At 48.9% G+C, this 9995-nt stretch overlaps 1 long non-coding RNA gene across 2 annotated transcripts; it reads left to right on the plus strand.

The window, feature by feature from the left end:
- The first annotated feature begins 2739 nt into the window (after positions 1–2739).
- On the plus strand, positions 2740–9318 carry LOC113906279. Of its 2 annotated transcripts, none has more exons than XR_003514831.1 (3): positions 2740–3047; positions 4039–4183; positions 6646–9318. It is a non-coding gene; the product is annotated as an uncharacterized LOC113906279 (long non-coding RNA). The 2 variants fall into 2 exon arrangements; XR_003514830.1 differs by lacking the exon at positions 6646–9318 and adding an exon at positions 5879–6114.
- Positions 9319–9995: the final 677 nt, after the last annotated feature.

Below are 9995 nucleotides of genomic sequence, written 5' to 3' on the forward strand. Positions count from 1 at the left end.
GGTTCCCTTTCTCAAAGGACCACCCCCCTATCTGCTTACAAAAGAGGACACAGAGGGGCCAGGGCACCTCTGAAGTTACTGTAAACGTTCTCTAGGTTGGAATGATCTGCAAGCAGAGAGGATAAGACTGTGAGATGGAGACCAAAGCAGGGCAGAATCCCTCCTCCTCATCCTCCTCCTCCCCCTGCTCCTCCTTCCCCACCCCCTCCTCCTCCTCCTTCTTTTGAATGGCTAAATAGAGTTGTTAGGGGGCCCCTCAGGCTGAGGAGCTTCCTCTGATTAGAAACTCTGGAACTCCAGCTGCATTCAAGCTCAGGCAACATCCTGCAGTCTCTTAAGGATTTAATTCAATTCAACAAATGCTTATTGAACAACTACTCCTCATAAGGGAAAGGGGAAGAAAGGAGATCTAACAATTATCCAGTACTTATATTGTGTTAGTAGAGTGTTAAGTGTATTTACAAGTAATCTAATCTCCAGTCACAGTCCCCTCAGCCCTGAGAGTCTGGGTCATTTAGCTCCAGGGCCCTGAGAGGTCAAGCAATTTGTCCAAGTGTTGAGGGGTAGTGCCTGGATGCAAACCCGGAAGTATTGCTCTAAGATACGTTCCTCTGTGAACCCAGGAGATTGCAAGTGACTGATACACAAACTATTTTAAGCAAAAAGGGAATGCACTGGCTTATTTAACTAAAAAGCACATGAGTCAGCTGGCTCCAGGCACAAACGATGCTGTCAGCTCTCCTTTGCACTTGCTCATAAATGAATAAATCTGTCTCCCATTTCTGTTTGTCCTGGCTCATATGTAATGGCAAAGCATGATAGTTTAGGGGTCCCACAGACTGGATTCAAATCCTGGCCCCACTATCTAACTAGCTGGTAGACTGAAAACAAGTTGCTTAACTTCTCACTACCCTCGTTTCCTCGTCTGTAAAATGGATGTAATAATAGTATCTGCCTCATGGTTCTTGTGAAAAGCAAATGAGATCATCCACACAAGTGTGCTTGGAATAGTGTCTGGTGTAAATTCAGCTCCAAACATGCCAGCTATTATTGTTCCCGTCTCTGCTTCTTTTGAGGCAGGCATCATTCTCTCTTGCAGTTTCCTCCATGTAGGCCAGAGAGTTGGCCACAGAAAGACCAATCTGCATCTTCCCCACAGCTTCTGGTCTTAGGAGAAGAAAGACCTTTCTCCACGCATACATGTAGCAAATCTCAAGGTAGGCTCTTTGGTTCTTAGGTCATGTGCCATCTCTAATGCTGGAAGTGGAGTATTTTCATTGGTTAGCCTGTATCTTCCGCCCAACTTTGTGGAGCACCATAATGAACAGTCCACTTTGAGTCCTACTTTGATCATATAGACATAGAAGGAGGATCCCTTAAAAGATGGGATACTGTGAAGACAAAATAACATCTGTCCACTATTCTTTGCTGGGTGCTGTTATGAAGGGACGTGACAAGAAGATGGGGGAGGTACAGCCTCCTCTCCATGAAAACTTACATCAAACTAGGGAAGACGAGGCAAAGACATGCATAACAATACTAGAAGGCCAGAGGTTATGGGCCAAATGAGGTTAGTGCCCTCATAGAAGAGACCCAGGGACACTCCCATGCCCGCCTTCTGTTATGTGAGGTTTACAGCTAAATAGCTCCACCTGTGAATCAGGAAGTAGACTCTTATCACACACAAAATATGCCAACACCGTGATTTTGGACTTCCCAGTCTCCAGACCTGTGAGAAATAAATTTAGTTGTTTAAGTCATCCACACTATGGAATTTCTGTTGTAGCAACCTGAATGGACTAAAATAGCAGACTGTGAGAAACTCCATAAGAGAAGGACAACCGAGACTCTCTGCAAGTTTCAGGAAAGAGGAGATCACATCTGGTTGGGTGAATCAGCACAAGTCCTATAAAGGAGACAGTGTTTAAGCTTGCCTGTGAAGTATGGGTGGAATGCTGATACATGGGAATGGTGCCCATTCAACATGGACAGTCTTTCGGGGGGGACATGGCCGCCTAGGCTGATAGTATAAGGTGTAAAAAGTAATTTTGAAAGGGTAAGACTGGAAAGCTGAGCTGGCAACCAAAACAAAAAAGTGGACCAATGTCAAGAATTATTAGATCAGAAGTCTAGAAAAGAAACAACTCTACACAGACATTGAATTGCTGAGATTGAGAGCAGAGGGTGCATCATGTGGAAGAGGATTGTGAGTCAGATACTAAGGTCATTTGGAAAGTCCTGGAGTCATGAGCATCATCAGTCAAGATGGGGAGAAGCCAGGAAAAGCAGATGGCCAGATGGCAAAAAATTTTAAAGAAGAGTCTTAATTCTTGATCCTGAATGCCCTCCAGAGACTTCTACATGACTCATGTGAGTTCCAGTTAATCCAAGAGAGACTGGCTTTCTAGAGATAATGTTATATCCATAAGCATGAAATGATTCATTTGCTAATTCACGTATTCACTAATGCACTTATATTTGATGGGCACTGAGTTGGGATCCAAGGCATGAATAAATGAGACTTGGTCCCTGACCTCAAGGAGCTTACTACCTCTTTGTTTATACCTGCTGGTCACACACTGTAAGCTGATTATCCGCTAAATTGTTGGTTCCCCAGTGGACTGGGCATTCCAGTCAGTAAATGTTTTTGACTGATTAATGGTATCTGTATCCTCAGCCTCCACTTGGACTGAGACACTGTAACTAGATAATTTCATTTCCATTATGCACTGTCTTGCGCAGAGCCTGGAAGTCATGATAGGAAGCAAGGGACCTGAGCCCTCTTCATGAGACAAGCAGCAGCTGTCATTGAAAACTGCCTGTAAAGATTTGGTTCTGTCTGAGGAAAAGTTCAATTTCACGTGGGAAGAGGAAGGGAAAGGATTACCCAAGGAGAAGTTCACAGCAGAAGAGGATCCAGATGGCCCTGTGAAAGGAGTTAGTAGCGAAGCTGAGATGGAAGAGACAGGGAAAGGGGAGTAGCCCCGGAGGGTGGTAACTACCATGAAGAGACAGAGGCCAGAGGAAACGGTCTGCGCTTAAGGCAGGTGAGAGGAATTCAGGAGGCAACAGGTTAGGAGCGGACAAGAGAGGAGAGGGAGGGGGAGGGGCTGAGTGGGAGGTACACGCAGGAGAGTAAAAATGACCAAGAGCTTTTTGGACTTTCCACCCAGGAAGAAGTGAATCTATTTCTATTCCCATTGCATCTGGGCTGGCCTGTGAATGTGTTGCACATGTGAATTGCAGAAGTGATGCTATGCCAGTGCCAGGCTTAGACTTTAAGAAGGCTGGGGTCTTCCTCCATGGTCGCCTAGAGCCCTGAAAAGATCTCCCTTTAACCCTGATCATCCACAGTCCTAACCAGCCTGTCACCATGGAGATCTCACCATCTGTCAGTGCTGAGCCGAACAGGTTATCATAGACCCCCAAAATGGTATACTCTTCTCCCACCTTCCCCCCGCCCCCAGTTACCCAGAACTGCTGACCTTTCCTGAGAGTAATTTTTAAATACTTTGGAAACACCTCACAGAAGTTTTTCTTGCATCCTAGTTGGAAACCCACTCAGTTCTGCACTTGCCCCTGGTGTCCCATTGAATTTTCTCAGTGTAGCCTGAATCCGCTTGGCTTTCCTCCCTTAGACCTTAACCCATCCTTGAACAGGTATCTGCATGGTAGGATCCCCCAGATCAGTCCTGGGGCCCACATTTCAGAGGTGACTGACCATGGGCTACACTTTTGTCCTATTTATTCTGTGCTCCAGCCTGGTTGCCATGAATGCTGCCTCCCTTAAGTTCCAGTTGGTGCCCCAATTACTATTGCAGGCCTTTAGTCTTCGTTTATCTCTTTTCTCTTTCTCGGTTCATTCATGGTCTGGATCTTCCCAAGGGAGCCCTAATCCCTCTCAGGGACCCTATGTCTTCAGTGACAAATACTCTAGAAATGGGTACATTGAAATTGCATGGGGAGATGGGGAATAGAGGAGGGGCCGAAGGGGACAGGCATGCCCCAGCCTCACCTTCCCCGTCTCCCCTCTGCCAGCAGCTTCCTCAAATGGGAGATGGAGAGGTAAGATCACCAGCAACACGGCTCATCATTCCAGACCCAAGGCTGAGAGAAAGACGCCACTAAGCCCCTCCCAACGTGCAGGAGAACAGAGGGTCAGAGGAGAAATTATCTATTCAAGGTGATAAAACTCATCAAATGGCACTTCCTAATTCCTAACTCAATTCACTCTTAACTGTATGATTTTTCCACATTCAAAATGTCATGCATCGGATCTAAGACAGCTTACAAAGAGACAGATACTGAACTTGGTTGAAATGAATGAAACACTGTTAACCTTGCTCTCAAGAAAGTAGTGTCCCAGTGGGAAAGATGGTATTCATTCAGTCTATTTTAATGTTTTTAATTTAATGTTTTAAATGTTTTATTAAGTACCTACTATGCATAAAATGTCTATTGCTATGCTTAGTCACTCAGTTGTGGCGGACTTTTTGCAAACCCATGGGCTATAACTTGCCAGGCTCCTCTGTCCATGGGGATTCTCCCAGCAAAAATACTGGAGTGGGTAGCCTATCCCTTCTCCAGGGGATCTTCCCAACCCAGAAATGAAAAGGGTCCCCTGCATTATAGGCAGATTCTTTACCAGCTGAACTATCAGGGAAGAATACAAAAATGAAAATGAAATACAAAATGAAAAGAATACAAAAATGAAACGTGATCTCTAACCTCAAGAAATGATTTCACTAAAGAAACAAGACATGTACAAGTGAGGATATAACTAGCAATTGGAAAACAGAACATAATTAAGAATATGGGTTACAAGGAGGTCGTGCAAGGAGAGATTATGGTGACTGGGGATCTAGTCACCCTAAGGCCTAGCCTCCCCATTCCCACTGTGGGAAAAACACTGCCCCAAACTGACAAAGAGATGTGCAGAGATTGCAGACTGTTGCTAGTGCTTGGGAGTTGGATAGGAACCATGTACGTGTGATGGACTATCATGTTATAAAAAATACACATGACAACATGCATAGCTTTTAAATCACTACCATGGAGTGAACAAAGAAATGTGAGATTACAGCACAAAATAATGATGCAAATTAAGAACACACACAACAATATCATGAATCTTTTTTGCAAGAACACATATATCTCTATCAGCATATGAAAGGCAGACTGGAAAGATACAGACGCACTGAGGTGAATGTCTACAGTAAAGAAGTTAACAGGAGTGAGGGTGGAAAATAACAAAATAGAATAAAGTGCAGGCTTAGAACAGGCCAGTGACTTAGGGACATAATTAACTGTGCTTCTCAAGGGTGAAAATAAAGTTATTTAAGAGAAGTAAAAAGTCCTGTCTGGGGAGTTTGGGCAGAGAGTTCCATGAATGAGACAGACCCTGAGCCGGTCCATCACCACCTGGTATTTTCTTGATAAAACCTACATTTCTAGTATCTGCCAGTTTCTAATTCTGGTGACTTAGCCAGGCCTCTCACCCATGGTACCCAGGACCAGTCACTGGGAGCTGCCTCTTCTGCATCAGCAAACGGAACCACTGCCCCATCGCAGTTGACTCCTGTGTGCTGCTTGGGCAGTCTCCTCTCTTTCTCCCTCACAGTTCCAGAGGAGTTCCTCAGCTTGCTCCTTAAACAAAGAAAAACAGGCTAGACTGCAAGGTGCTGGTGAGGACTTACTGACTTTAGAGGTGAGACAAATGTGAGTTCAAATTCAGACTCTAGGAACTTCACCTCTCCGAGCTTCATTTCTCCAATCAGTAAAATATTCATCCCTACAGTTACCTCATGGTGGGGTTTGGGGATTGACTCAGATAGTGTATAAAGCACAAAACAACGGCAGTTCCTTTGCTTATTTGTAGGTAAAATGCATAGTTCTGGAAAGGACACGCAGCCGCTGGGCGCTGGGCCCTCACCCAGCCTGCACACTGCCCTGGGGTGCAGAATGTGGCCCCTCACTCGTCCTTTTCCCAGGCCCGCTCCCGTCTCTTCTGTCTTCACCCACCCTTGGCTCTGCCTGAGCATGGTCTGCTCTTACCACCAGACTCCCAACTCTCTGGAGTTTGTAAGATGAATAATAAAACTGCAGTGAGAGCTGCTCAATGCCTGGGCTACAGTTCACCCTTCCCCTGACCTTTGCAGCCCTCAATAGAAGGCGCCCTCGGGCCATAGAAGAAAGCCTAACTCTCTGATGCTGGCCTTTTTTTCTCCTTACAATGCTGAACGGAGATGAACGCATCGGGGCCTCGTGTCTAGATATGAATTTTCCTTTGTGCAGCGCTAGTCATGATGGGAATTCCATAGCAATTTATCACCGTAATGACTACAGATTCTAGAGCATCAGGGTGACGGATGGCCGTTCTACCTCACGCTTGTCTTCCCAGCTTTCTCTTTCACTAGAGAGCAATTGTGTAGAGTGGTGGTGGGTGGGGGTGGCTAATTGGTTTGAGGCAAGTAGATAGTCACAGCTCAGCTTGTTGCCAAGGTTTGGTTACCAACCCTGGGGTGGGAGGGACAAAAGGAAGCGTGCAAAAATAACAGTCAGCTGAGACGGCTCATAGAGAAAACTCAAAATCTGTGAGTCTAGGCGGGTTGTTTCATCGGAATGCCTCTGATGTATCCTCTCCAGGTGAAAATATCCTCCACTGAACCAGGGAGAAAAGTGATGATAAATGCTACCTGAGCAAGAGCAGAGTTGTTCTTCTACACCAACCTCAAGGACAAGCCAAGGGGAAACATGGCTGAGCTGCTGCAAGACAGATTAAGGAAGGCTTGAGAAAGGTGCTAGTCTAGTTAACAAGAGGCAGTTCAAGGTACAATTTATTTTCCAAGGAAATATTCTGGACATTTGTCTTTCTTTTGGATGTAGGAAGAATATTCCTGCCCAAGATTGGGGATGGGGTTCAATAGCTTTTACTTTGCAATTTTCTGGGAGGCTCAGGATGACAAGGAGGTGGGGAAGGTGTGTCTCAGCTTCAGGCCCCAGTGTGCTCTGACCACCCTGACCTGGGACACCCCAACAAGCAGGTGGTGAATAAACCTGCAGACGTCTTCTCGGGTCCTCCCGAGCTCTGGTGTAAGGGTGCAAGTAGGCCATGCTGTGGGTTGAAGAGTGTCTCCCCAACATTCATGACCACTCAGAAATCTTAGACTGTGACTTTATTTGGAAATAAGGTCTCTCCAGGTATAATTAGTTAAGAATCTCAAGGTGAAGTCATCTTGGACTCAGGGTAGGCTCTACCTCCAGTGGTAGATATCTTTACAAGATGGAGAGGAGACACACAGAGAACACCACATGGAGATGAAAGCAGAGACTCGGCTGGTACATCTACCAGCCCCAGAACGCCAGAGGTTGCCAGCAGCAGCCAGAAGGCAGAAGAGAGGCACAGAACAGGGCTCCTTCAGCCTCCGGAAGGAGCCCACCCTGCGGACACCCTGATGTCCTCCAGAACTGTGGAAGAGTAAGCCTGTTCTCTTAAGCTTCAAGTTTGTGGTGAGCCAGCCCTGAGAAACCAATACAGGGGAGCCGGGCGGAAGGGCTCCAAGGCGCCCCGAGGGAGCCAAAGTACCCTAGAGAATCACCTAGGACGGCCTAAACTTTTAGCGTCTGCAGTACCTCTCAGTTGAGTGTCTTCAGAAATTAGAGATTCTGTTAACAGCCCCCCAGTTTCTGCTCCCTCAGCCACTCTGGGCACATACTGAACCTCACCTTGAACTGCCTCTGTACCACTTGGTGTGGGCTTCAGGTCGAGCCTGAGGACTCCATCTGCTCACAGCTTCTGACCTCAGCTTGCTCAGTCTTCCCCCAGACAGACTCCGCAGAGGCTCAGAACGGGAGAGGAGGCTAGACTGTCTACCATGCTCTTCCACCTGCCTGGTCTCTGAGCAGCTCACTTCCTGCTCTCAGTCAGGACTGTCAGTCACAAAGGCCTCTCTGGCCTGAGGGAAGCAGGGAATCCCTGCGTGTAAAATAAGGGAGGTCAAATCCAGCAGAAACCAAGATCCCAGCATCCAAAGCAGAAACTTCAAAGAGCCCCTAAGAGAAGGCACTCTTTTATCCATTGTTTCCAGTTCCTGCCATAAAGATCCCTGAGAATGAGTCTTTCCTCTAAGGGATGTGTAGGTGCATATATGATGTTTGGGAAGAACAAACAGCAACCAGGATTGAGCCTGGTCTCCTGAGTCATCTCCCTCTCTCATACTGTGCTTCTTCTTGTGAGACACTGCCCTCCTCATAAGCAGCTCTCAGCCTCCTACTGGAGTGTCCTAAAATTATCACTGTCTCAAAGCTGCCTTGCTAAGCTATGGGGGGTGGCAACTCCCAAGACTCAGTCTTATCTGTTTTCCCGGGTGGGCTTCCACCTCTGCTGTCACCTAAGAGCCAGAAGGAAGAGGTGGGAGCTGTCTTCTCTTCCCGGGGGGCCTAGCCCAGGGTGGGGAGGTGGAGGGCCTGGGCCCTGACGCCTCGCTGAGGGCCAAGACACCAAGAGGGAAGGGGCTGCCGACAGGAAGGGGGCGGAGGGGTCAAGCCCTGGAACCCTGGACTCCCTGGAGGCAGAAAGTCAGGCAGATCTTGATAAACACGTCCTGGGAGTGACGGGCCCTGCAGGCATGGAGAGACACAAAAGGTTCAGACTCGGAGAGTGGAGGGATCCCGGTTGTGGCAACCATCGTTCATTGCCAGTCTTAGGTTTCGTTGACCTTGCCCACCTCCACCTGTGTCAGCCTGTGTCCCAGGGTGTGGTTCAGGACTGTGGTCCCCAGGAGTGTGGCTGCCTTCCTCACCAGAGCTGGTGGGCCTGGGCCAGGCTGGAGCTCTGACCCCGTCACCCCCACCCGGCGCCCCTGCCCCACTCACGCCCCAGCCCGGCCCAGCAGGGGAGGCCGTGAGTCGTACCCCAGGGGCTGGCTGTGGGGTGCTCTTCTCCTGCCTTCTGCCTGCTTGCTCAGTATCGATGCACTGACATCTCCACGGGGCAGGGCTACTCTGAGTGCCCAAAGGAGTCCCCGTGCCTGAAGTCTGGGCCACGAGGGGCGGCCAGCACGAAAGCTTAACTGCAGGTCGAGGGTGGCGTCAGGCTTCCTGGATTTTAACATTTTATTCAAAAATGCCTTCAGAGCCTCCACAATTTTCAAGGAACTACAGTGCCTAAGACAAGGGACCAGGGGTCAAGGACACGGCTAACTCCTCCAGAAGCCCCCATGTTGGGGAGACAGGAGGGCTGTCAAGAATTGCCAGGTGCAGGGCTTCCCGGTCAACCCCAGAGAACCAGCTCTGCGGAGATGCCATGACCACGTTCACTTGTGGGGGGGTGGGGGTCAGGGCAGGAGGGGAGGCGGCTTCAGTAGCTACCAATAAATGCCTTCTGTTCCTAGTGAGCAATCTCAGCTCTCCGCCTCCTGCTTCCTAAATGCAGTGGCCCCAGGTTTCCCTGGGTGGGGTCCTCCGTGCCTCCCTCACCGCCCACCCCTTTCCTCTCAGGTAGAGGGAGTCTGAGGTTCTGGTGTCCCTGGGTCAGCCTGTGGAGGCAGGGGTCTCTTAGAGCTGCCAGGATACAAGGGGGAGGGGCGTGGATGGAGGAGGGAGAGGTCACCTCTGTGAGACAGGAGAGCCCCGGGTGCCAGGTTCCTTCCAAAGGTGGTCCTGGAGCCCGGCACTGCTGCCCGGATCTGAGGGCACCTCTGCTCCCTCTCTGCTGTCTGTCTTCCCTCCCTGTTTCCCAGGAGAACATGGGACCAGCTCAACATCTTATCCTGAGCTATTTTGAGGGGGAGGAGTGGGGGTTGAAGCCGGTGATGGAGCCAACTCACTCTCTTCCCTCGGGCTCCCACCGTCCCCTCTCCCATCCATGTTTTGGGGTTGCTAAGGAAACTGCACAGCCTATCTGCAGCTCCTGTTCCTGTCAAAACCAGGAAAGTTTCTAAGGCCAATTCAGTGGGAACACTGTCAGAGCCCGAGTCGGTTGGCAAGGAGAGGCC

The sequence above is a fragment of the Bos indicus x Bos taurus genome, chromosome 16 (assembly GCF_003369695.1).
Source record: "Bos indicus x Bos taurus breed Angus x Brahman F1 hybrid chromosome 16, Bos_hybrid_MaternalHap_v2.0, whole genome shotgun sequence".
Lineage (NCBI taxonomy): Eukaryota > Metazoa > Chordata > Mammalia > Artiodactyla > Bovidae > Bos > Bos indicus x Bos taurus.